The following is a 27,667-nucleotide window of genomic DNA, read 5'->3' as shown; positions in this document are numbered from 1 at the left end:
ACACGATCTACCTTCACAGCAGCAATTTCACAGCCTGAAATGGTCCAGTCAGCATCCTCTAAGAGGGCCATGCAACCCGCCCTCCAAACAACAGAATAGTCCAGGGCGAGAGGGAAACCTCAGAGGGACAAAGCCATATCTCAACTCCCCAGAGCAGTTGGCTACAGGTCACCCAAAGAAACACTCCTACCAATCTCCCAAAGAGAGAGCCCAGGGCTCTTTTATTCACTGGGAAAATGTGCCAAGATCCTCCAAAATGAAATGCAGACAGCCAACTACCAACATACAGGATATGAAGGAAGCAATACAGAAAAAAGGTTGAAACAGAAGAGAAGATAAAAGCCATGCGCCAAAGGGAATACAAAAGAGACAGGGTAACAAAAGCAAAAACAAATCCACACTCTTCACCAACAGACCAGAAGAAGCAGAAATTCATAACAGTGACTTCAAGGATAACCAGGCAGACTTCAACAAATGAGAAAAACAGTCAAACAAGATAATCAGAGAAGCTGAAGAAAAAAAAACCTGAGAACAATGTCTGATGCTATGAATAGGAACAACATTAGAATAATTGGAAGACTGGAACAAGACACAATGAAGACGTCAAAGGCAAAAATAGTGAGGGAATTCTTAGAGGAAAACTTCCCCAGCTTAATGAATAAAACCAGGCAACTATTCAGGAGGCCAAAAGGACAAGCTAGATTGAATCCCAAGAAAAATTTTCCAAGACATATAATAAACTATACAACTTTGAGGAAAAAGAGAAGATCATAAGAGCAGCTAGGGGGAAAAAGGCACTCACTTATAAAGGTACCCAAAGAAGAATATGCTCAGACCTATATGCGGACACCATGAAGAAAAGGAGATAGTGGAAACCCAAGAATACTCTTTTCAGGCAAATTATTATCAAGATAGATGGAGAAATAAGAATCTTCTGGACCAAAAAAAAAAAAACCCCACAAAAAAAACCAAACAAACAAACCCTCAAAGAATACTTTAAAAGAAATTCAGTTCTACAAATTTTTTTTTACCAACCCAGAATGGGCAGAAGAACAACACACACCTAGAACTAATAAAAGCCCACCTCATAGAGCAGCTCCATCCAGAGGTCATCATATTGAAAACAGTGCCCAAAATAGCATTGGGTCAACAGTAAAAAGAAGGCAAGACTACACCTGTTTATGGTAGGTTTATTGTGCCACCCAGGCCAATAGTAATATGTGGTATTAATAAGGTCACAGTTTGGTGGAATGGCAAAGACATAATGGCTCTGCAAACCCTGCCCCTCTCTCTCTGGCTTTCTGCTGATCAGACCAGCATGCAGCTGCTTTAGCTAGTTCTCTGCCTCCACTTGTGAGCTACATTAGCCAACTAGTGAATCATGTCACTAGAGCTTGAGATTTTTTTAAAACCTGCTTCAACATTGCTTCTGGTGCATACTTTGCATGAGCTTGAGGCAGTCGGATCCTGTCCTGTTGCATTTCTTGAGTTTGATATCCCATCCAGGGGGTATCCCTAAGCTTCACTAGGCTCCTGAGCTGCTGGATGTTGGTGACCTACCCTTATGTTTGCTTCCTGTGGCTGGACTGCCTACATTGCCCTAGGGGAGACTCATCTGTCTGCTTCCTTGACCTTGGACACAGCAGGCCTCGAGGGTTGAAGGACTTCTGATACATTAACAGTTCCAGGGAAGTGAGTTGAGCTGAGCCCTCTCTACTGCTGTATGGACTAATTAGCTGTTATCTCTCTCTCTCTCTCTCTCTCTCTCTCTCTATATATATATATATATATATATATATATATATATATATACACACACACACACACACACACACACACACACACACACACAAGTGTCCTGGTTTTGTTTCTCTAGAGAACCCTGTCTAGCACAGAACCCCCCCCACACACACACACACATGCACACACAGTGCACTGATAAGAAGAGCGGTACCAAAACACCCAACACAAAAGTTATGCGATGCATTTGTGAGAACCACTTATGTATGCAATCACTCTGAATATCAATGGACTGAAACTGCCTATTAAAAGACAAAGACTAGTGGACTGGCTTAGAAAACACCCATTGATCTGCTGCCTACAAGAGGAAACTTCAAGCCTGCAGATAAAAATAGGCTGAGAATCAGAGTGGAGAAAAATACACCAAAGAAATGCAATTTTTAAAAAGCAGGTGTTGCAATCCTAATCTCTCATGAAATTGATTTCAGGGTGAAAACCATAAAAACAAAATAAGAGCGGCACTATTTAATGCTAAAGGCAACAGTAGACCAAGAACCAGTGAGCATAATAAACATATAGAAACCCACAAAATTTGTCAATCAGATATTCCAAAAGAAGATAAAAGAAATCACAGGCTCAACAATCATAATAGGTGACTTTAATACACTGCTCACTGAGAAAGATAGATGATAGGGAAAGAAGCTTAACAAAGAGGCTACAGAACTAAACTCTACAATTAGGCAATTTGACTTAATAGACATTTTTAGGGGTCTTTACCCAAATTAAAAAGACTCACATTCTTTTCATGCACACATGGAACATGCTTGAAGGTAGACCACATTCTGGGACACAAATTGAGATTAAGTAAATTCAAGCACATAGAGATCACTCAGATTTCCCTCTCAGAGAACTATGCCATAAGGTGGGAATCAAGAAGATTATGATTAAGGAAACAAGGACAAACAATTGGTGAATGACTGACTACTGAAACATGAGTGGGTACTGGCCTAGATCAGAGATGAAATTAGGAAGTTTTTAGAAACCAACAAGAATGAGAATATGATGTACCAAAACCTTTGGGACACAGTAAAAGCAGTTATCAGAAGAAGTTTGATAGCAATAAATGCACACATGAACAAGGAAGAGAGATTTACTATTGATAAACTGGCACAAAACCTCCAGCGCTTAGAACAGAGTCAACAGGACAATTCTACTAATAGCAAAATAAAAGAAATAATAAAAATCAGGGTGACACAGGAGAGAGAAAACAAGAAAACAAGAAAAAATTCAAGGCAGGTAAAAGCTGGTTCTTTAAAAGAATGAACAGAATTCATAGACTGTTGGTAAGCCTAACCTAAGAAAGAAAGGAATACATTTCAAGAGCCAGAATGAGGGATGAAAGAAGGGAAATTTACAATGGACCCTAATGAAATTAAAAGGCTAATTACACAGTACTGCAAAGGCCTGTACACCAATTAATACACCATTTTTGAAGATAAAGACAAATACTTGAAAAAAAATACTTGGACAAATACTTAGATTAGCACAGATGAATGTCAAGAACCCCAACATACTAATAGCAATAGAAAAATAGACAGTTATCAAGGGATTGCCAACAACAACAACAACAACAAAATTCCCTGGGTCAGATGGCATTATCAAAGGAGAATTCCACCAATCATCCAGGGAAGAATTGACACCAATCCTACACAAATTCTTCCAGAGCATAAAAAAGACAGCAAACTCCCAAATTATTTTAATGAAGCTATTATAACATTGATACCTGAAGTCGGCAAAGATCCCACAAGAATTGAGAACTACAGACCAGTATCTCTAATAAACATTGATGCAAAAATCCTTAACAAAATACTGGGCAATACAAAAGTACATAAAACAAATAATTCACCAGGATAGATTGGGATATATTCCAGGAATGCAGGGATGGTTCAACATCTGAAAGTCTATCACCATTATTCACCACATTGACATGAAAAAGATAAGGACCACAAGATATTATTGATAGACACAGAGAAAGCATTTGACAGCATGAACCACTCATTCCTATTTAAGACATTAAAAAAGATAAGAATGGAAGGGAAAATCCTCAATATAATACAAGCAATATATGAACAAGCAACAGCCAACATGGTAGTCAATTCAGGAAAGATGGAAATAATTGCACTGAAAAAGGGGACCAGACAAGAATGCCCCTTGTCCTCACTTCCATTTAACATTGTAATGGAGGTCCTAGCTAACATAAGGCAAAGGAAATGTATCAAAGGTATTCCTCTGGGGAAAGAGGGGGTGAAACTATTGTTATTTGCAGATGAGATGATTTTATACTTAGAAAACCCCAAAAGCTCCACAAGGGGAGTGATGGAAGTGATAGAGGAATGTGGCAGAGTGGCAGGGTTCAAGATCAACAAACAGAAGTCTATTGAACTGCTATAAAAATCAGACAAGGCCACAGAAACGATTAAAAGGTAGTACGCTTCCCAATAGTGAAGCACAAATTGAAATATCTAGGGATATACCAACCCACCTCCCCCCAAAAAAGAAAGTTTTGTATGAAGAAAACTACAGAACACTATTAATAGAAACCAAGAGTGACCTCAACAATTGGAATAACATCCCATGCTCATGCATCAGAATACAATATAGTAAAGATGTCAGTCCTGTCCAAGGCACTATATAATTTTAATGCAATCCCAATACAATTACCCTCATTTTTTCTTCGAAGAAATGGGAAAACTGATTACTAACTTCATATGGCGAGGTAAGAAGCCCAAAATTAGCAAAGAACTCCTCAAGAAGAAGGACATAGTAGGAGGACTTGCTTTACCTGACTTTAGCAACAATTATAAAACCATAGTGGTCAAAATAGTGTGGTACTGGTATAGTGACAGATATTCAGATCAATGGAAAAGAACTGAAAATCCAGAAATGAAATAATCAGCATACAGACAACTGATCTTTGATAAGCCCCCCCCCCAAAAAAAATCAAATAGGAAGCAGATGCTGTCTTCAACAAGTGGTGCTGAAAAAAATTGATATCTACCTGCAGAAAATGAAGCAAGACCCTTACCTAACTCCATGCATAAGAATAAAATAAAGGTGGATCACAAACATCATCAAGGTAGAACCCCAAACTTTTAGGGCCATTAATGAGGAAATTGAGACAAACCTAAGAACTTTGCCACAGGGAATATATAGGTAATTGGAAATAGGGATGTACACATATGCAGAGAAGCACACATGATGAGGGGAATATACGGAAGGTAAAATATGTGTATATTAACATAATTTGCCAAGAGAGTAATAAGAACGCCCATAGACTGGGAAAACATCTTTAGCAACGACACTTCAGACAAAAGCCTTATTACTAAAATCTACAATATTCTGCTTGCCTACCATAAGAAAAAAAAAAACAGCCCATTGAGGAGGTGGGCAAAAGACCTGAACAAAAGTTTCACAAGGGTGGAAATTTGGCCAATAAACACATGAGAAAATTTTCCTGATCATTAGCCTTAAGGGAAATGCAGATTAAAACAACTATTAGATAGCTCCTAACACCCTCAAAGATAGCTCAATTCAAAAAATTAGCAAGCAACCGATGTTGGACTGGGTGTAATGAGATAGGAACTCTCGTCCACTGCTGGCGGACCTGTAGTTATGTGCAGCCATTATGGAAATCTATCTGGTGACAAGTAAAAAAATGGAAATCACAATACTATATGATCCAGCAATGTCCCTACTGGGAATATACCCAGAAGAGGCAAGAAACAGAACATGGCCAGACATCTACACTCTAATGTTCATCTCGGTGCAGTTCACAATCACGAAAAGTGGGAAAGAACCTAAATTTCCATTAATGGATGAGTGGATTAAAAACTGTGGTACATACATAAAATGGAGCACTGCACATCCTTAAAAAGCAGCGATGAACACATGAGCCACACTGTCGCACTGGAAGAGTTGGAGGAAATTATGCTAAAGGAAATAAGCCAAACATGAGAGGACAAGTACAACTTGAGTCCACTTAGGTAAACTTAAAAAGCACAAGGGACATAGGAGAAAAGCCACTAAATGCATGAATTTGCAGGGCGAGGCCCAGACACTGTGGCAGGGGTCAGACCCAACCTAAGGATGCAAATGGTAGCCAACTAAAAAGGAGGGTAAAATAAAAAAAGAGGACACAGATAGTGGGGAAAGAGGCACTAACCCACCCACAGAGAGGGTATTGTTTATTTCTCCACAGGAAAGGGAGAGAGGGACCAGACCCCAACCTGGTACACCAAGCCTCGAGGGCAACGTACCAACATGAAACAATGAACTAACAGAGATGTCTGAGGGGCTGGCCCCAATCCCAGCCACGTTGACCCATTCTCCAGAAAATTGCACCACAGAGGACAGCACTGAAGATAAAACCCAGCTGCCCAGACCACAAGGGAGCAAACTAAAAGGGAGAGGGAGGGAGGGAGGGAGGGAGAGAGAGAGAGAGAGAGAGAGAGAGAGAGAGAGAGAGAGAGAGAGAGAGAGAGAGAGAGAGAGAGAGAGAGAGAACCTGGCCCACCAAGCCTCTAGAAGACCCTTCTGCTCAGAGCAGTCAAGGCACAGAGAGGACTGTAGTGCCAGGCTCACCATGAGACATGATGTCCCCTCACTGACCCACAGCAATGCAGGACCCACAGCACTGCAGGAGGCAGGACTGGAGACACAGTGTGGAAATTGTGCCTGGTCTGATTCCCCCATACCAGGGTGAAACACGAAGGCAGCACAACAGAGCAGCAAGGGAAGCAAAGAAATGAAGTCCCGCGGAATTCTGAAAATAGACTTCAGACACGAAAGGTCAGGGCTTGGCACCTCATCAGACTTGTTAGGAAAACATACATAAGTGTCAACAAACAGACCCAGAATAACAACTCACCACCACCACCACCACCACCACCACCTTCTTCTTCTTCTTCTTCTTCTTCTTCTTCTTCTTCTTCTTCTTCTTCTTCTTCTTCTTCTTCTTCTTCTTCTTCTTCTCCTCCTCCTCCTCCTCCTCCTCCTCCTCCTCCTCTTCCTCCTCTTCCTCCTCTTCTTCCTCTTCCTTCTCCTCCTCCTCCTCCTCCTTCTCCTTTTCTTCCTTCTCCTTCTCCTCCTCTTTCTTTCATGTTTATCTGTATAAGATAGGCAACACAAACAATTCTGAGGAGAAAACAATGGGACCAATGATACTGGGGGTACAGTGGAGTAGGGGAGGTGGGGGAAAGGGAAAGGTTAGCCAACTCAGGGACAAGGGAATAATAAGAGATCTAAATCAATGGCGAAGTGGATTTAGAATACTTGGTGGGGTTTGATGAAGTGCAATGTAGCTGAGAGGAATTACTGAGAGCCGAATGAAGGTCAAACTTGTTAGTGGGACAGGATGAACACGAAATGAAATAGAGGAAAGAACTAGGAGGCAAAAGACATATATTTAAATATATTGATATTAAATGATAGTGATATAGGTCTATGCACATATATTTATATGTTAAGTATCAAGGTAGCAGATGGACATTGGGTCTCTACTCAAGTACTTCCTAAACATTTTGTTCTAATAACCTGACATTCCGTGAAACTCACCTTCCTGACAGGATTGCTGAAGACAAAATGGGTGCAGAAACATGTGTCATGAAAATAGCTGATGGTGCCCGGCTATCAAATAGCATCAGGGGTATTGAAAGCTTGAAGATATAAACAAGCGGCCATCTAGCTGAGAAGCAACAAAGACCACATGGAAGAAGCATACCAGCCTGTGTAATCATGAGGTATCCATGGGATCAGGTATCAGGTATCAAAGACCCTGAACAAAAATCACATCAATGTGAATGAGGGGAGTGCGGAGTGGAGATCCAAAGCCCATCTGTAGACAATTGGACATCTCCTTACAGAAGGGTCACAAGGAAAAGACGAGCTAGTCAGGGTGCAGTATAGCACCAACAAAACAAACAACGTTCCTCTAGTTCTTTAATGCTTTCCACCCCTGCCCCCCCCCCCCCACTATTCCAAATCTACCTTACAATCTGGCTGGACCAGAGCATGTACATGGGTAAAGATAAGAGCTGGAAACATGGGGACTCCAGGACATATAAGCCCCTCAGGACCAATAATGAGAGTAGTGATACCAGGAAGATAAGGGGAAGGTGAGGGAAGAAAGAGGGAATTGATCACAATGATCTACATATAACCTCTCCAAGGGGGGTGGACAACAGAAAAGTGGGTGAAGAGAGAGATTGGTCAGTGTAAGGCATGAAAAAATGATAATTTATAAATTACCAAGGGTTCATGGGGGAGGGAAGAGAGGGGAGGGAGGAAAAAAATGAGGAGCTAATACCAAGGGCTCAAATAGAAAGAAATGTTTTGAAAATGATGATGGCAACATATGTACAAATGTGCTTGATGCAATCGATGTATGGGTTGTTTTAAGAGCTGCAAGAGGCCCCAATAAAATGATTTATATATTAAAAAATCACCTAACTACCACAGCGGGTAAAACAATTTGGAAATCTGCTTCTATAAAAATTACAGCTTTGGAAACTCTATTTGGAAAACTGTATTGGGCAGCTCTATTCTGTCCCACAGAGTCTCTATGGGTCTAAATCTACTAGACAGCTTCAGGTCTGATTGTCTCTCTGTGTGTATTACAAATATTTAAGTAGAAAGCAAATGTTTTGAGACTGATGAAGGCAACAGGTTTACAAATGTGTTTGACACATGGATGGATGGGATGGATTGTGATAAGAGTTGTACGAGCCCCCAATAAAATGATTTTTTTAAAAGTTGGTAACATGAAATGATTGTATCTCTCCCAAATATGTGTCAACTTGACAAGGATATGATTCTTATTGATGTGAAATTACTGTGTATACTCAAGTATAAGCCAGCCCGAGTATAAGCCGACCCAAATATCAGCCGAAGCACCTAATTTTACCACAAAACTACATTAAAAATGTGCTGAAAACCTTGGCTTATACTCAAGTATATATGGTATCCATTATGTGATGCGTTGTAAATCTAACCTCTGCCTATAATTAGTGAGGTAAGATTAAGTTGTTTTAAAGAGGACTAGGTAATGTAGTTCTCTGATAGAACATGTGCTTAGCTTGCAGGAGTTACTGGGTTCAGTCCCCAGCACCTCTATTCATTGGGTCCACAGACATTGAAAGGACACACAGACGTTCCTCCAGAGCCAATGAGGGAGAAAACTGGCCCCTACAGCTGGCATCCTGCATCTGAAATTTTAGCATCCTAAACTTTGATAGAGTAAATTTTTGTTTGTTAAAGTCATCCATTTTGGGCATTTCTGTTTTATCAGCATTAGATAAATAAGAAACTTGCTAATTAAAAAATTAGCTATTTGAACCCACCCAGTGATTCTGCACAGGAAAGATCCCGTAACTGAGAGAAATCACTGAAACCCAAATGAAGGCTGAGCATGATAGTGGGACAAGATGAAAGTAAAAAGAAATCCCCCTTTCCTTGTAAAATTTTTTCCTATGTCGTTGTTGTATGTCGTTGAATTGATTCTCCCTTCTAGTAACCCGATAGGACACAATATGAGTTTCTCCTTTCGCTTCTAGGGAATTCTCTTTATTTATGTGTTTGATTTTTTTTTCCCAATTTCATTTTTTTAAAACATTTTACTAGGGGCTCATACAACTCTTATCACAATCCATACATATACATACATCTATTGTATAAAGCACATTCCCAATTTCATTTTTGAAAATACTTTTATTGGGAGGCTCTTGCATCACTTATCACAATCCATACATTCCTCCAGTGTGTCAAGCATATTTGCACATATGCCGCCATCATCATCTTCAAAGCATTCTCTTCCTCCATTTCCTATGTTTTATTTTTCTATGCCTCTACTTCTCTTTCCAACCCTCCGATTGAATTTGTCATTTCTCCTATTATAACTTTAATTATGAATAGCTCTCTTCTGATCTTTAAATATTTCTTTCATTCTTGCTTTGCTGATACAATATATTTTCTGAACTCCTGAGAACATCAATGATAATATTTCTAAAATTATTTTCCATTGCATTTGTTCTTTAAGTTCCTTTTTCTCTATTGGTGTATTTTAGCTATTATTTTGCATGTTGATGTTTTCATCAAATGTCGAGTGATTCTGGTTTATTCATTCTTACTTAAAAGAGGATAGAGTTCCCAGATAAGATAGGGGATGTGGAGTGCAGGTCCTACTTACAATGCACCGGGTGTGGTGTCAGAGAAGCGCCCAGAGCCTGGGCAGTGTGTAGATGGCACACCCAGCGGTGCCTTCTCCCCGAGACTCCTCACACCTCTTCAGCTCAAAGCAAGGGCCAATCTGACTTAAGCTCTCCCGAGATGACCAACAGCCAGACTATGACCTGGATAAAATTGAGAACAAAACAGAACCCACCCTAGCTAAGCTTCCAATTACCTCACAGTCCTGCATGGTTTCAGGGAGGCCCTGGTCCTGGCTATTCAGGTGGAAGAGCAGGCCAGGAAACAAATTAGCAGCAAGAAATAGCCCCAGTGGTGACTGCAAATAAATTAGAAAATAATGGAAGTTTCCCACAAACTTTTTAAAGCCCCCTTGTATATCTATCACACAACGTTTGCCTGTTCGGTGATTTACGGGTTTAAGCCTTATTGGCAGCAATTATAAGAGTCTGTTTGCAAGCTAGCATTCCATGATCCATGTGGTTTTCCCATCACCCCACCCCCCACCCCCACTTTCTCTATACTGACCTAAGTAACCACTAATACATTTTCATATCTGAAAAAAAGATATGGGATATGTAGTAAAATTTGCAGTTCAAAAAAAAACAGCAAATACTTTTTGAGTTTAGGTCTGTACCAAGCATTTCCTTGTTTTGTAGACCCTTGAACAGTGGTTCTCAACCTTTCTTATGCCACGACCCTTTAATACCGTTCCTCATGTTGTGGTGCCCCCCAACCATAACATTATTTTCATCGCTACTTCATAACTGTCATTTTGGTACTGTTATGAATCAGGCGACCCCTGTGAAAGGGTCGTTCGACCCCCAAAGGGGTAGTTACCCACAAGTTGAGAACCGCTGCCCTAGAAGAAGAACACAGAGAAGTTGGAGGAAGTTCTATGTGAACTGAACGGGACTTGTAAACTGTGGAGACCCTGTAGCCAGGCCATTTTGCTGAGGGACACCTAAGTAGCAGTATCTTCAGTTCTGTTAGTGGTTTGACAGCCAAATTGGGCCAGGAAGCTGGGTTCTCACCATTGCAGATGGAAACAGTTAGAAAACCTCCCTGTGTTCACTAGTGGCTACCATCCTGCTATCTAGCGACCTTGTGATATGGCCTTGTTAGAGAGCAAGCCTTCATTCTTCCACCAGGAGGATGAGGCTGTGACTGCACCTGTTAACTGTAAGTGCGATTTGAGGCCATTTCCCATTCATTGGTCCCCTATGACAAAGTAGATCTGCCCCATACTGTTTTCTCAGCTGTAGTCTGTATAGAAGCCAATTGCTAGTTCTCTCTGATGCAGTGCTGACTTGAACCTCCAATTTTTTGGTTAGTAGTCATTTCCTCACCCACTGTGCCACCAGGGTTCCTGGCAGCTAGGAGGTTGCCTAAGACAGACTGAGGACAAATCCAGTATCAGCCTCAGCTGCAGCTCTGTGTTAAGGGGTGCTTCTTGCTGCCAATTTCTAAGCCTTGCTGGGGGTCTTGCAATGCCAATCAAGGTTGCTTCTGGGATTTCCCCACTGTGAACTTACATTTCAGTTCATGGGTCTGCTCAGGCAGTTACCACTCAACCATCTGTTTTTCATCCAAAATGTTGTTGTTTTTGTTTTCCTTCTGATTTCTTGCGTCCTTATGGGCGACTATCTCTCAAAACAATCCCTTTACTGTCTTTTGAGTGGGTTTTGAAGATGAAGCCGTAATATATAGCATATGTTACATCTACCGTCTTTAATTAGAAGCTCAGCCAGGAATTTTCCAAGTGAATACAGGAGAGTCATTTAATCCTATTTTTTCCTCCTTAGTTTTATTTACTTAGTAAAATGAAAAGGTTAAGTAAGATGGTTGTTCATACTACTCCTCCCCCCTCTACACACAAAATCTTTGGTATTGATTATTCTCAACTGAGACCGTCAGGTAACAGCTTTCTAAACCTACAAAAACAAATGTTGTCTTCTGTCTTTTAGTGAATCGGCAAAGCTCTCTTTCTGTGCTCCATCATATCGATACCTTGAGCAAGTCTATCTCAGAAATTTCTTTCAATCTCTCTCACTCACAAGGTATTATGGTAGCTGACTTCTGGGAAGAATAAGACTCCATTCCTCCTCTCACGGTTACCATCACCCAAAAGGAGACACTGGCAAATGGGTTAGCACTTCTCGTGGAAAATGAGAGGCTGCACCCCAGTTAAAAATGTTGTGGGAGGAATGAATGGCAATTCAATAGATGAATTATATTAAGGAGAGTTATGCAGTCATCACCACAATCAATTTAAGAAAACTTTCTTCTTCTCCTAATTGTTGTTAACTCCCTATTTCTCCCCAACCTCCCCTGCCATGTCCCTACGTCATGATTAATCTAGTTACTGTCTCTATAGATTTACCTGTCTTGGATTTCCTCTAGCTACATAAAATCATACAAAGCAAAAACACATGAACAAAAAAACTAACAACAAAACAAAAATCAATGAAAAAAAGCAAAAATATTAAAAACGGAAACAACTTTAAAATAGGTTAAAAGGGAGATTACATGATGGGGTGTTACATTTTATCCTAACTACATCTGCCATAGTCAACTTTACAAAGCCCTCTGTGAAGGCTGGTATCATCCATGGAGTGTGATCAGAGGAGACCCATGAGAGGCATGTTTCATGTGAGGCCCCTGCGAATGGGTTTTGGATTTCCAGTGTCATCTATTGCATCCTGTAAACTATCGAGAATTGAAACTCTGATCCCATTCCCTTCTTCATATTTGGATTTTTAAAAATTTACAATCCATGGATCAAAAACTAACTTTTTCCAGGGGTAAAAAGTCTTCATCTTTCTCTCGTGCCGTGGCTGATGGCGTTGAATTGCTTGCGGTTGGTAGCAAGTAGTGGTGAGCCCCTAAAACAGTGCACCGCATCAGAGATTCGATGCTGAAACTCCACCTGGTAAGCTGAGTGCCACCGCAAGCACACCTGTCACCTAGGCCTTAAAACGGAGAATTCGTGCTTAAAAAGCAGACGACAGTTAAACCAAGAGTGTTGACCTGTCAATAGGTGGGCAACATTGACTTACTATGTCAATGCCCCGTACACTGGATTAAGATATATATTATTCTAGCAAATCTGCGACTGATATTCTCAGTGAACATTGTTCTCACTGACAACCAGCTCCCATTGTTTGTGTAAATAGCGTCCAATCAAGAAAAAATTAATTCTGTACAGTGTGAATAATTCAGGTATTGTGATATGTAGTTAGCCAATTTTGGCAAACTATCCCTTTCTCAGTTGTGTTTTAAAAATTAGTACCAGGGGCTGATCACTGACAATATTAATGGAAGATATTTACGCTACAGGGAGATGATAGATAAGACTCTTACCATAAATTAACAAGGAGATTTCTACAGTGAGTCAAAGACAGATTTTATAAAGAAAGAAAGACAAAGATCCAGGAAAGGGTTTGTGGCTCACTTTAAATCCTAGCCCCAGTTTAAGAATAATTAACTCGTACATCATGGTCATGCTTGATACTTGCCCGCAGGAAGGGAAGACAGAGGATATGGTGCCATAGCAAAGTGTGGTGAAGAAATTAGATGGCACCCAGCAATCAGATAAAATAGCGTCTGGGGTCTTAAAGGCTTGTTTCCAAAGAAGCAGCCATTTAAGTCAAATGTCAACTACGTCTACAGGGATGCAGCACACCAACATTAATTATCATAGGATGGCAAATCATAATCTCAAACCAAATAGTTTCAGAGGAAATAGTGTCAGAGCCCAAATTGTGAGATTCTGGTTTTCAAAAGGCTATGGATGTTAGTTTGAGCCAAGATACACTTGTTAGATCTATACAGGAACTAAACCTCTGGCGGTTTCCCTCAATAAATCATGGAGGAAGGGGACTAAACTGGTTACAAACAGAGTACATTGAGAGATGACTATAGGAGAACAAAATGATGAACCTGATTTGAACAGTTAAAACCTTGACAGTTGATCCCCTCCATACATATTGAGCCTGATCTTTTCCTCTCTCTCTCTCTCTCTCTCTCTCTCTCTTTCATAGTGGGGTTTATCTCATAGGTATGTCATTGGGGGTAGCCCTCTTGAATTGTTGTTGTATATATTTTTCTGTTTCTCGCTATATGAAAACCAGAATTGATGAACCTATAGAGACAACAAGTAGAATAAGGATTCCTGGGGGGTAAAGTCAAGGAGGGCATGGGGAGATGATATCAAGGAGTTGAAAAAGGAAGAGAATATTTTGAAAATGGCTGTGGTAACAATTGTATAATGATTCTTGATGTAATTGAACTATAAAATGATATATCTCTATTAGCTCCCAATAAAAAGGTTTTTAAAAATAAAATTAAAAACAATACAAGGCTATGAATATCATAAAGTGTATCATAGTTGGTTTCCATTCTGTTAGGCTTATTTTTTCATTGAGTTAATGCCCCAATTTCCTGGAGGGAAATGAGTTAGAACTTGTCTAGAGTTAAACTCACTGTCATTGAGTCAATGGTGACTCATAATGACCCCATAGAAGATGGTAGAGCTTCCCCTGTGAGTTTTAGAGACTGTTAGGTGGAGAAGAAAGTCCCATCTTTCTCTCTAAGAGCCTCTTGTGGTTTTGAACTGCTGGCCTTGTGGACCACAGCCCAGGGCACAACAACTAACCACCAGGACTCCTCCTTAAAGCCCAAAGTACCTCCAAACGCTAAAAACAAAAACAAAGCAAAACAAACAAACAAACAAAAATTGGTTAGGGTTTTCCCTTTTTTTGTCTTTCAAAGAATTTTAAAATTTTATTTCAAGCATCCAAGGTTTTATGTTGAAGACTTATAAAACTATTTAAAGGGATAAAATAAAGCATGAAGTCACAACCAGATTAATATCATATATACTTATAAATGTCATAAGTCTGGTAGCAACTTCATACTTTCAAGTATGGGTAACTTTAAAGTGGATTTTGCACATTTAGAATGATCAATGTGGAAGGAACTTTAATAAATGCCCAGTGATGAAGCCAGTTTGATCTGCATACAACCATGGGATGGTGTAGGACTAGGCAGCACTTCTTTACATGGTACACGTGATCACCATGGGCTGGAGCCAACTGGACACACTGACAGAACTGATGAGTTACAGGCTTTGAGTCATGTGTCCTTGGATGGTTTTGAACAAGTTACTAAGTTATCTGTGCATCATATTGCTTAGTTCTTAAATGGAGAATGTAATAATGCTTGCCTCAAAGTCTGTCACATAGAAAGGAAATGCAGTGGCTGGCATACAGTAAGTGTGCATTGTTACTTTCTCAAGGTTAGCTAACTAGCAAATGTCAGGAAATAGAATTCTCACTCCCAATTCTGCTTTCCAATCTGTTGTCAATTTGAGCCTTAAGAGTGAAGGGGTGGAGTGTAGCCTGTCAATCAGGTCGCAGCTTGGTGACCTGATTTGGAGGCAGTAAGGAGATCATTAATTCATTGGAGGGGGCACACATACTCACTCCCTGTGAAATATTCCTGACGACAAGTCACATGGCGCTACGCTGATGCAGCCAGAGCCCTGGAACTGAAGAAGCCACATGAAGACCCACTAAGATTCTTCCACCACCACTGGATCCATAAGACTTTCCACCTACTGGCCTATGATCTTTATGCAATTGGGGTCATTGTATGTGTTTCATGAATCTGAAGAGAAATTTATAGATTGATATCAGACCTATGGGTTAATATTGGACTTATGGACTTGATCTGGACCGAGTGGGATATTTTCTGAATATACAGTTGCTCTTCTATAAAAAATTCTTTCTTATACACATATGAGTCTCCCTGGATTTGTTTCTCTAGTCTACCTGGACTAACACACCAGGTAGTCTCTCTTGTGAACACCGTCAACCTAGTTAACATTTATGTCCGAGTGTATGTACTTCTAGGAACTAAATTCTTATCCATTTTCTATTCCTTAAGGTTGTTATGAATTGCTGTCGAGTAAATTCTGACTCATAGGAACCCCAAGCATGTGGAATTAGACTGCTCCTTGGGATTTCCAAGGCTGTGACCTTTCAAAAGAATATTTCCAGGCATTATTTCCAGAGTGCATCTGAGTGCATATCAGCCACCTACCCTTAGTTTAATAATCCAATGCTTACCCATTTTACCACGCAGGAACACCGATTGTAGGGTAAGAGGCCCTTTGTATAATTTTCCAACAATAATATTTATTCACACTACAACCCAGCAGCTAAATATAGTATGCTTCTTTTCATCTTTTCCAAAAAATTATCTTGAACAATGCTCCTGAAGAAAAGAAGTGTGTTTGCTTTGAGCTACAAAGCCCAAATAAAAGTATAAACGGATTAGAAATTTCTCTCCAGAAATAGCTGTGGTTGGAGCTGTTAACGTCCACAGCGATGGCAAGGTTGACATCCAAAGGTGTGACCATTGTAAGACTGGAGATGAAGATATAAAGACACCGTATTAGGTTACCTGGCAGTCACAGAATCAGAAATGGAGAGAATAGTTGTTTCTTCTTCATTTTATGTTACGGGGCATGAGGCTGAATAGCGTCATTTTTTTGTGAGTTGGGGAGAGACAGCCATTCCACCCCCCTTGTTTTTATCCAGCAATGCCTGACCGAGGGGGTTAGGGAAGAATCATGGTGAAGGCAATAAGGATTAAGGACCAAAAGCGTGATGAGAAAGAAGCCTGTGATGTGGAGAGGTCATCAGAAAACCATTTCCCAAGCAGGGCTCCTGCCTTTGAAATCATTTCTCACTTCTGGTCTAACAAAGCCCCAGTTCATTGAACCTCAAAGGGTGATCTGAAGCAGCTGGTTTTGGCTGGCCAGCTTTGAAGGTTGGGGTGTTTGAACTGCACCAGGGGTCAAAACGCTCTTTCGCAGTTTCCTTATTTGTGTAACTGCTCGGAGTTCCTCCCAAGGAAGGATGCCCTTTATCCTGTGGGAAATGAATATCTCTCAGTAAGTAATATGGGGTCTTAGGCTAAACAAAATCACTTTTTAAGGAATGAGAGTGGATGTTCTGGTGAATTCACTAGCTTTGTGACTTGATGTCTCCGTGATTCATTGACTCGAATGCGAACTATCTGTACTTTCATGCTTCTCTGTCTGGAACCGTAAACTCCTTCCTGCGAGCTGGAGCGCTAGTCATATTGAGTTAAATCTCATTCTTCTTCCTATTATCATGATTTAAAAAAATGTATCCTTAAAACTTAAGGGCTATAACTTTAACATTCTTGGATCTGGTCTACTCTCAGAGAAGAAAGTTGAGTATGAATCATAGGATGGGATTTATGGAAATTAGCCCTATCTTGAAGGAAGGGGTATGAATTCTGACCCACCGAATATCCCTTCCCTTCTCAGGATGAAGAGTTACTGAATTTGATTTCACTGAATTATCTTATTAGAATATAGATTCTATTATAGCAAAGACTGGTCTGTTGCTGTTGGGTGCCATTACTTGGCTTCAAATCACTACCAGCCTATGTACAATAGAACAAAACACTATCCAGTCCTGTGCAGTCCTCACAATCATCGCCATGTCTAATGCATTGTAGAAATGACCGTGTCGATGTACTTTGTCAAGGGTCTTCCTTTATTCCTTTTGCTGCCTCGATTTTACTAAGCATGCCGTCCTTCTCCAGAGACTGATCTCTCCTAAAACATGTCCAAAATGCACCACTTGAAGTCTCACCATCCTTGCCTCTAAGGAGCATTCGTATTGGACTTCGTTCAAGACAGATATGTTTGTTCTTTTCGCAGTCCATGGTACTTAAAATATTCTTTTCCAGTAACCTAATTCAAATGCATGAAGTTTTCCTGGGCATCCTTATTCTCATGCTTATGAGACCAGTGAAAATACCATGGCTTGAGTCAGGATCACCTTAGTCCGCAGAGTAACATCTTCAATTTTCAGCACTTTCAGAGGGCTGTGCAGCAGATTTTTCTGATGCAGCACATATTTTGATCTCTTGACTCCTGCTTCCAAGAGCATTGATTATGGATAAAGGAAGAAAACATACTTGAAAACTTCAGTCTTTTCATGATGGTGCTTACAGGTCCAATTGTGAAGATTTTGTTTTCATTACATAAAATTATAATCCATATTGAAGGCTACAATCCTTTATCTTCAACAGCAAGTGCTTCAAGCCCTCCTCTCTTTCAGCAAGTAAGGTTATGTCATCTATATATTGCAGGTTGTTAATAAGACTTCCTCCTATCCTGACACCACATTCTTCTTCATATAGTGAAGTTTCTATGATTGTTGCTCAGCATACAGATTAAGTAATTATGAATATGAAAAATATGATGCACACCTCTCCTAATTTTAAACCGTACTATGTTCCCTTGTTCTGTTGTCTCTTGATCCATGTATAGGTTTCACATGAGCACCATGTAGTGTTTTGCAGTCTTATTTTTCTCAAGATTATCCATAATTTTTTACAAACTACATAGTCAAATGCCTTGGCATAGTCAATGAAACACTAGTATTCTCTGCTTCCAGCAACGATATCCCTTATTCCACATCTTCTGAATACAGCCTGAAGCTCTGGCAAACTCCCCGTCGGTGTACTGCTACAATTGTTATTAGCTGATCTTCAGCAAAATTTTACTTGCAGGTGATAGCAAGATACTGTTTCATAATCTGTGTAGTCTGTTGAGTCACGTGTCTCTGGAATGGGTACAAGTATAGATCTATTCTAGTCGATCAGCCAGGAGCTCTCTCCAAAATTTCTTGGCATAGTGACTGTTTCCAGTATTTCAGCTTGGTAAACATTTTGATTGGTTTTCTCAATTCCTGGACACTTATTTATGGTGAATTCCTGTAATGTTGCCTGGACTTTTTCATTCAGTACTGCTGGTTCCTAATTACATGCCACCACTTGAAATGGTTGAGTGTAGACTAGCAACTGTGTATTCTTTATATCTCCTTTTGCACGGTACAATATTTTATCCACAGACTCTTTTAATAAGGCAATTCAGGGCTTGATGTTTTAATAGATTTTTTCAACTTTAGATATGCTGAACGTGTCAGCCAGGTAGACTAGAGAAACAAATCCTGGGAGACTGATATGTGTATAAGAAAGAGCTGTATGTAAAGAATGGTTGTACATCAGGAAAGCATCCCAGCCCAGTCCAGATCAAGTCCATAAGTCCGATGTTAGCCCATATGTCTGATACCAATCTATCAAGTCCTCTTCAGACTCTTGAAACACATGAAATGACACTGAATGCAGGAAGATCAAAGGTCAGTGGGTGGAAAGTCTTATGGATCCAGTGGCATTGTAAGCATTTCAGTATTAGCAGGAGTCTCCAGGTGGCTTCTCTGGCTCCAGAAGTCTGGCTTCATCAGCCTTTCTCCATGTGTCTTCTCCAAGGGGATATCTTGCAGGGAGTGAGTCAAGAGAGAAAGGAAGAATCCCGGAGTTCTGTCTCCTCAGGAGAAGGCCTTGCCCACACAGAGGCATCATTGGCTATGATCTGATTGACAGGCTAGACTCCACCCCTTCACTCTGAATTCTCAAATTGACTTCAGATTATGTAACTACCACACTGAGTATGTTCTTGCTTTTTGGTTTTCTAACTCCAAGTCTTTGCTTATTTCATGATAATACTTTGTCATCTCAAGATGCCCTTGGAAATTTTTTTGTTAAACTCTTTCACTTCATCCTTGTTTCTGTATGTCTCAGCTACTCCATGATTAAGAACAAGTTTCAGAATCGCTGTTGACATCCACTTTTATCTTTTCTTTCTTTCCTGTCTTTTCAATGACCTTTTGCTTTCTTAATGTATAGCTCATCAGAACTTCTGTCACTAATTTTTAGTGTCAAGTATGTTCTTAAGATAGACTCAAGGTTGTATTTTGGCTCTTATAAGCAGGTTTTAATTTTCTTCAGCCTGAACTTAAACTTAGATATGAGCAATTGATAGTCAATCCACAGTTGGTCTCTGCTTCATTTTAGCTACTATATTGAGTTTCCTCATTGTCTCTCTTCCCTCAGTTGTAGTCAATTTTATTTCTGTGTAATTCATATGGAGAAGCCAACATATATAGTCACCTCTTGTGTTGTTGGAAAAGCGTATTTCTAAAAACAGTTGTTGGTCTTGCACAATTATGTCCTTCAATCTCAAGCTTCATTTCTATCACCAAGACCATATCTCCCAACTACTGTCTATTCCTCTTTGTTTCCAATTATGGCATTCCAGTCACCAAAATTCCTCAACCCATCTTGATTGCATATTTGGTCAATTTTAGACTGAACACTTGAAGACTTGATATAATTCCTCAATTTTTACATCATTAGCTTCAGTGGTTTTTGCATACATTTGAATGGTAGTTGGAGTGACTGGATTTTCTTATATACAGATAGATATTATCCTATTACAGACATTATTGCACCTCAAGAAAGATCTTGAAATATCCTTTTTGATGGTGAATGTGATGCCATTTCTGATTGTTCTTCATTCCTTGTATAGTAAACCACATGAATATCTGATTCAAAATGGCCAGTACGCATCCATTTATGTTCACTAAATACCTAGGATAACAATCTTCATGCAGTCCCTTTCATTTTTTATTTTTCTTACATTGCAATTATTAATTGATATCTGCAGCTGTTTCGTCTCATTTTGAGTCAAGAACCATCAGAAAATTAAGGGATAAAAGGCTTTTCTCCAGAAGGCTTTACCCTATGCATGTTATTATGGTTGACCATATTTTGAAAAGGAAACTTCCTCAGTCATATTTTGAGTCCCTTCCAACCTGTAGGGCTCATCTTCAGGCACTGCATAGACAAATCTGCTCTATTCATGTGGTTTCTAGTGACTAACTCCTCCTAAGTGGACAGTCCATTCCTTCTTCATCATCTGTTCTTAGTCAGGAAGCTAAAATCTGTTGACATTGGATGGCCCAGATGATATTTGAACTATCCATGATATTGCTCCAACACCACGACAACACACAAGCCACAGCAGTATGACAGACTTAAAGAAACGTGATTAAGGATTTGTCTAGATTCTCACTGTATCCCAAGTGTCTAAGGCAATGTCTAGCACATAATAGGCTCTCTTTCCATTAAATAAATGAATGAATGATCTGGTATATCAGTTAGTGTAGTCATACTGGCTGTGTTGTATCACAAAGCAAGCTGCAAATCTTTGAGGTTTGTATTTTGTAATTTCATGTCAGAGTGATTGCTGCTTGCCCCTGGGTAGAGGGAAGAAAGCTCTAGGTTTCAAACTGTCGATAGAAAATTCTAGCCTTGAAGCGATATGTGAATCTTTTGTTTACTACTCATTGAACCCAACTAGTGACATGGCTCCCACAAAACCACATGAGTTGTTCAGCTCAATCATAGCAAGTATTCCAGAAATATTAATGGATAGCAATACATATGACTACATCACATTTAATGAATATTCATTCTAGTTGTTTAGGGAAACTTGGTCATTATTGGGATTTGAAGATGGCAATGAACCAGCTTCATTTTTCAGAATGAATTTTAAAATAATAAACTAGAGACAGGGGAGTACGGCTTCCGGATAACAAGCACACTATCTTCTCAGCAATACCAGAGAGGCGCCACTATTAGGGGTATATTGCCCTTCCTGGGAGAGAGAAAATCAACTTAAAGATGAATTAGACCTAAGTTTCTTAAGGTAGGAAAACAGAAACACCTGCTGACAGACTCCCCTATACCACTGACTAGAAGCAGCAGTCACTTCTGTAAGCCTCAATCAATTTTTCTTGGCCCCATTTTCCTGGCCCCTGAGGTAATTCCTTTGAGTCAATATTCTTACCTTAATGGCCTTTGGCGGCCTTGTATAGAGAGCAGATAATCAGGTGGACTCTTGGTGCTATATATTTTGCCATTTTCTCCCTTCCCCTTTCTCTCCTACTTTGTTCTCCCATAGCTTCCCCTGCCCTGGGTGCCTCACCCAAACAATAGCTATTTTTTGGGGGTCTGAGCACACATACCCACCAACATTCCAGCTGTCAGAGCAACAGAAATTCAGTACCTACACACAAGCCACACCCTAGTTTTAAAATTTTCCCTCTCCTTTCCTCCCCTTCATATACACCCATTATCTCTTTCTGCTCTCTCTTTGTTTATGAAATATATTTCCATAAATCCTATTAATTACCTCTTAAATACTTTCCCCCCATTCTTTTTACATATACATTGGTCTATCCAGACAGCCACTTATTATTACTATTAGTAATACCTTATTGTCTCTTTTCATCTCCATCCATTTTCTCCATTTACTTATCTCCCTACCCTCCTTCCCATTTCACCATGATATGATTTTGTACTTCTTTAAAATCTCTCCCAAGTCACTAGATAGAGTCATCTATTCCTACATGACCCACCTGCTCACACAAGGCCAAGGCAAAGCAGTCCACCACAAGCACAAACAACCTCAGATCACCAAAACACAACAAAATATTCTGGAAAAAGGCTATGGAAGTACCAGAAACAAAATTCAAGTGAATTATGTTTAGATCTGGTCAAGAGATCTGGGGAACAATAAATTAAATTGAAAAACCCAAAATATTTAAGCCAAAAGAAATCCCAGAAAATAGACAATGAGAAAACAGACTTAGCCAACATAAAGACCCGAGTAATAGAATGGAATAAAGGAAAATTGAATCAGTGAGCTCAAAGACAAACAACAAGAAAAAGAATCAGAAGAAGGGCTGACAATAATATGGAACACTATCAAGAGAAACAACCTGGTTATGGGATTCTGGAACAAGAAGAAAACAAAATAATCTATATAGAAAAAAAAATACAAGTTATCATGGAAGAAAATCTCCCTGATATCACAAAGGGAGAAAAAGTAACTAGTCAAGAAGTTAAGAAGACCCAAAATAGGATAGACCCCCTTCCCCCAAGGAAAACATTATGACATATCATAGTCAAACTCACCAATTTTAAGGAAAAGGAGAGGTAGAGAAAAGAAGAGCAGTCGCCTGCAAAGGAAACCCAGTAATGATAAGCTTAGACCTTCTCAGCAGAAACTATGCAGACAAGAAGACAATGGAGTGATGTATGTAAAATCCTAAAAGCAAAAAAAACATACTTTCATCAAGAACATTCCTGTGATGGAAAGGCCGGGATTATATGACTTCGCAGAAGAATTCTACCAAGTTTTCAGGGAAGAGTAGTCACCAATTCTATACAAATTATTCTAGAAAATAGAAAGGCATAGGACACTCCCAAACTCATTCTATGAAACTAGCATAATCCTGATACGAAAACCAGACAAGGACCCCACAAAGACAGAAAATCACAGACCAATATCTCCCATAAACATAGACACAAAAGTTATCAACAAAATTCTGGTGAATAGAATCCAATAATGTATCAAAAAATAATTGATCATGACCAAGTGAGATTTGTACCAAGTATGCAAGGATGGTTCAATTTTTGAAAAACAAAGAATGTAACCCATCACATAAATAAGACAAAGAATAAGAAAGACATGGTTATATAAATAGATGCAGAAAAAACATTTGACACTATTCAATGCCCACTTCTTATTAAAACACTATGTAAACTTGGAGTAGAAGGGAAATTCTTCAACACATAAAGGCCACATACAAAAATCCAACAATCAATGTCATGCTCATATGGGAAGATTTGAAAACATTTCCCTTGAAAATGGAAACGAGACAACTCAAATTATAGAACAATATCATTGCTATTCTCATACAAGTAAAATTTTGCTGAAGATCATCTAACAATGGTTGCAGTAGTGAATTCACAGGGAACTCTCAGATGTTCAGTTCAGATCATCCGAAAGAGGATGGCAGATGAATCATGACTGAAAGCAGGCAATAAAAAATGGTGTTTGCTTGTGTTTTATTGACTGTGCAAGATATTCAGTTGTGCAGATCGTAATAAACTATGGATAGCTTTGAGCAGAATGGTAGTTCTGGAACCCTTTATTGGACTCATGTGTATAGAGGGATAATGAGGCAGTTGTGGGGACAGAGAAAGAGAATGCTATGTGGTTTAAATCAGGAAAAGTATGTCCCAGGGTTGTATCCTCTCATCATATTTATTCAATTTGTATGCTAAGAAAGTAATCAGAGAAGCTAGGTTATATGCAAAGAATGTGGCATGAGGATTGGAGGAGGCTTATTTACCACGTGTGATATGCTGACGACACAGTCTTGCTTACTGAAAATAAAGACGACTTGAAGCACTTGCAGATGAAGATCAGGGAAGGCAGTTTTTAGTATGCATTACAATTCATTGTAAAGACCCAAATCCTCACAAATGCACCAACAGATAACATCATAATAAATGGAGAAGAGAATTTATCAAGGATTCGTCTTGCTTGGATCCACAATCGATGCTCATGGAAGCAGCAGGCAAGCCACCAAAAGACACATTGCACTGGGTAAATCTGCTGCACCAGACCTCTTTAAAGTATTAAAACAAGAAGGAAACACTGAAAGTGTGCCTGGCTCATGCCACATATGTGCCTGTGAAAGTTGGGCACTGAACAGGAAGATGGGAGACAAATTGATATATTTGAACTATGGTGTAACAAATATGGACATCACTAAGGACTGCCCAAAGAGCAAATAGATCTCTCTTGGAATAAGGACAATTGCAATGCTCCTAAAAGGTAAAGATGCTGAGTCTTTGTCTAAGGTACTTTAGACATCAGACGAGACCAGTCTCTGGAGAAGGACATCATTCCTGGTGAAGGGTAAGGGCGGTAAAAGAGAGAAATGCCCTCTGCAAAATGGATTGGCACAGGGGCTCCAACAATGGACTCCAACATGAGGACAAATGTGAAGATGGCACAGGGGTGGGCAGTGTGCTTTTCCTACTGTACATAGGGTGCTATGAGTCATAACTGGCCCACAGGTACCTAATACCAGCAACAATATAAATCTGAGGTATGAAAAGTTTAGATGGGAGAGATTTAGAGAAAAAAATTTTCTAAAAGATTTCATTGTTGGTTTTTTTTGTGCATCATGAAGAATATGCTGACCTTTAGTGATGAGAAAGGACAGAGAAGAATTGCTTCAGAGATTTTTCTTAGCCTATTGCCATTATGATAACAGTTCATTGGGTTCTTTCTCATGCATAGTCCTTTATGGGTCTGAAACTCTGACCTATTGGTTAACATTCAGCGAATAACAGCAGGGCGTATAAAGGGGCTTCTTAAGTGGCAATAATGAACAAAAGACTGATCAACACTCCTTTAAACCAACCAGTGATGCTGGTGTTGTTAGGTTTACTTCAACTCATAAAGATCCTGGGAACAACAGAAAGAAATACTGCCAAGTCCTGCACCATCCTCAGACCTGCTGTTTTCCTTGCACCCACTGTTGCTGACACTGTGTCACTACATCCTGTTGAAGGCTGCTTCTTTTTCACTGACCCTTTATCAAGTATGATGTCCATTTCCATAGACTGGCCTTTTCTGTTAACACATCCTAAATACATGGCCTATGTTATCCACCATCCTCACTTCTTCAGTTCTTTTAACAGTTTCATTGGCATATAATTCAAGTATCATGTAATTCAATAGCTCAATCATAACAAAAATAATTATGCAATCATCTGCACAATGAATTTTAGAGCTTCTTTACTTTCATATCCGTATTGTAATCAAATCCCCATTTCCATCTATCCTCCCCTGTCATACCTCCTAAGAAAGCATTGATATATTCAATGCCTCTGTAGGTTTACCATTCCTGGATTTCATACACAGAAAAATATCGAACGAGAAAACACTAAAAACAAACAAAAGAGAAAAAATCCACTGTATTCTACATTATATCAAGGCGATTCACACCCCTGGTTTATGATCACAGGGAATTCTCTGGAGGCTTGATCCATGTGTGGACCCTGCTAATGGATTGGGGGTTCAACTGTCCTCCATTGCCTTTTGCAAAGTGGGTGTTCACACTTTAAGGTCTGATACCATTCCTTCTTTTGCATTGGTATCTTACGACTCTAAGGTGCATTCTGGCTGTACTTCCTGCAAGACAGATGTGCTTGTTTTCCTGGTAGTTCATGGTGCTGTCAATATTCTTCATCAGAACTCCAATTCAAACGCTTCAATTTTTCGTTGTCCTTCTTCATGCATTGCCCAGTTTTCAAGTGCCTATGAGGAAACTGGAAACATCACGGCTTGGTTAGGTCCTGGCAGGACAAGTCCTCAATATAGCATCTCAACACTTTAAAGAGATTTTTTGCGTAAATATATCCAATATAACATTTCCTTTTATTTATTGATGCTCCGTTCATGAGCATTCATTGTGGATTCAAGAAAAATGAAATCCTTGATCACTTCAAAATTCTCTCTGTTTATCATGATGCTGTCTATTTGTCCATTTGTGAGTATTATGATTTTCTTTATATTAAGTTGTGGTCCACAGTGAAGGTTGGATTCTTTTATCTTTATCAAGAAGTGCTTCAGGTATGCTTGGGTAGCATATTGCCTTTCTCTAATCCTGATACCACTTTCTTCTTCATCTAATCCTGCTTCTCTGATTATTTGTTCAGCATACAGAGTGAATAAGTATGGTGAGATCTTACAACTCTGACAAGACTTTTCCTGATTTTAAACCATGCAACACGCCCTTGTGCTGTTTGCACCACTGCGTCTTCATCCATGTAGAGGTTACATATGAGCACAATGTAGTTTTCTGGTGTTCACATTCTTCTCAAGACTATCTAGAGTTTGTTATGTTCCACATTGTCCAATACCTTTGCATGATCAATAAGATACAAGTAAATATATTTCTGGTCTCTGCTTTCAACCAAGATCCATGTGACATCAAAGATATTCCATGTTCTCTTCTGAATTCGGTTTGAATTTCTAGATGTTCCATGTAGATGTATTGCTGCAACTATTTTTAATTATCTTCAGCAAAATTTTACTTGTATGTGATATTAATGATATTGTTAGATAAACTCAACCTTCTGTTGGGTAGCCTTTCTTTGTAAGGAGCACAAGTATAGCTATTTTTCAGGCTGTTGGTCCAAGAGCTGTCTTCCACATTTCTTGGTATAGAATAGTGAGTTCTTTAAGTAAGCTAGTTTATAGAAACATATCAATTGATATTCCATCAATTCGTGGGCACTTGTTTCCCCCCCAATGCCTTTAATGTAGTTGGGCCTTTTCCTTTCAATACCAGGTGTTTTTGATCATATGCTACCTCTCAAAATACTTGAATGTCTATTTTACTGCTTGTTTGCTTGGTGATCCTGTGTATTCATTTAATCTTTTTTAGATACTTCCTGCATCAATATTTTATCCTTTATAAAAAACTCCCTGTCATTGAATAGATTATGACTAGTAATGTCCTTGTATAGAGTTTCTGCATCTTAAAATCTTCACAGAAACAGCCATTTTCTTCTTTCTCCCACAGAGTGATAGTGGGTTTTAATTTTTGATCATGTATCTATCAGTCCAATGCTTACTGGACAGCATGACTTGAGCTATATTTTACCAATAAAGTTCTTCAATATTTCAACTTGAGACTTGGATTTTTACATTGTTCTCTCAGCTTGAAATATGCCAGGCATAGTCTTCCCTTTTGTTTCCTCATTTCAGGTCTTTGTACATTTGACTATAATACTTTGCCTTGTTTTCTCATTTTGTCATTTTATTCACTTTAAATATTCTATGTTCAAGAGTAAGTTTAAGAAT

Source organism: Tenrec ecaudatus, chromosome 6, assembly GCF_050624435.1.
Source record: "Tenrec ecaudatus isolate mTenEca1 chromosome 6, mTenEca1.hap1, whole genome shotgun sequence".
Classification (NCBI taxonomy): Eukaryota; Metazoa; Chordata; class Mammalia; order Afrosoricida; family Tenrecidae; genus Tenrec; species Tenrec ecaudatus.
The sequence above is the reverse complement of the archived record's forward strand: the minus strand, read 5'-3'. Positions refer to the sequence as shown.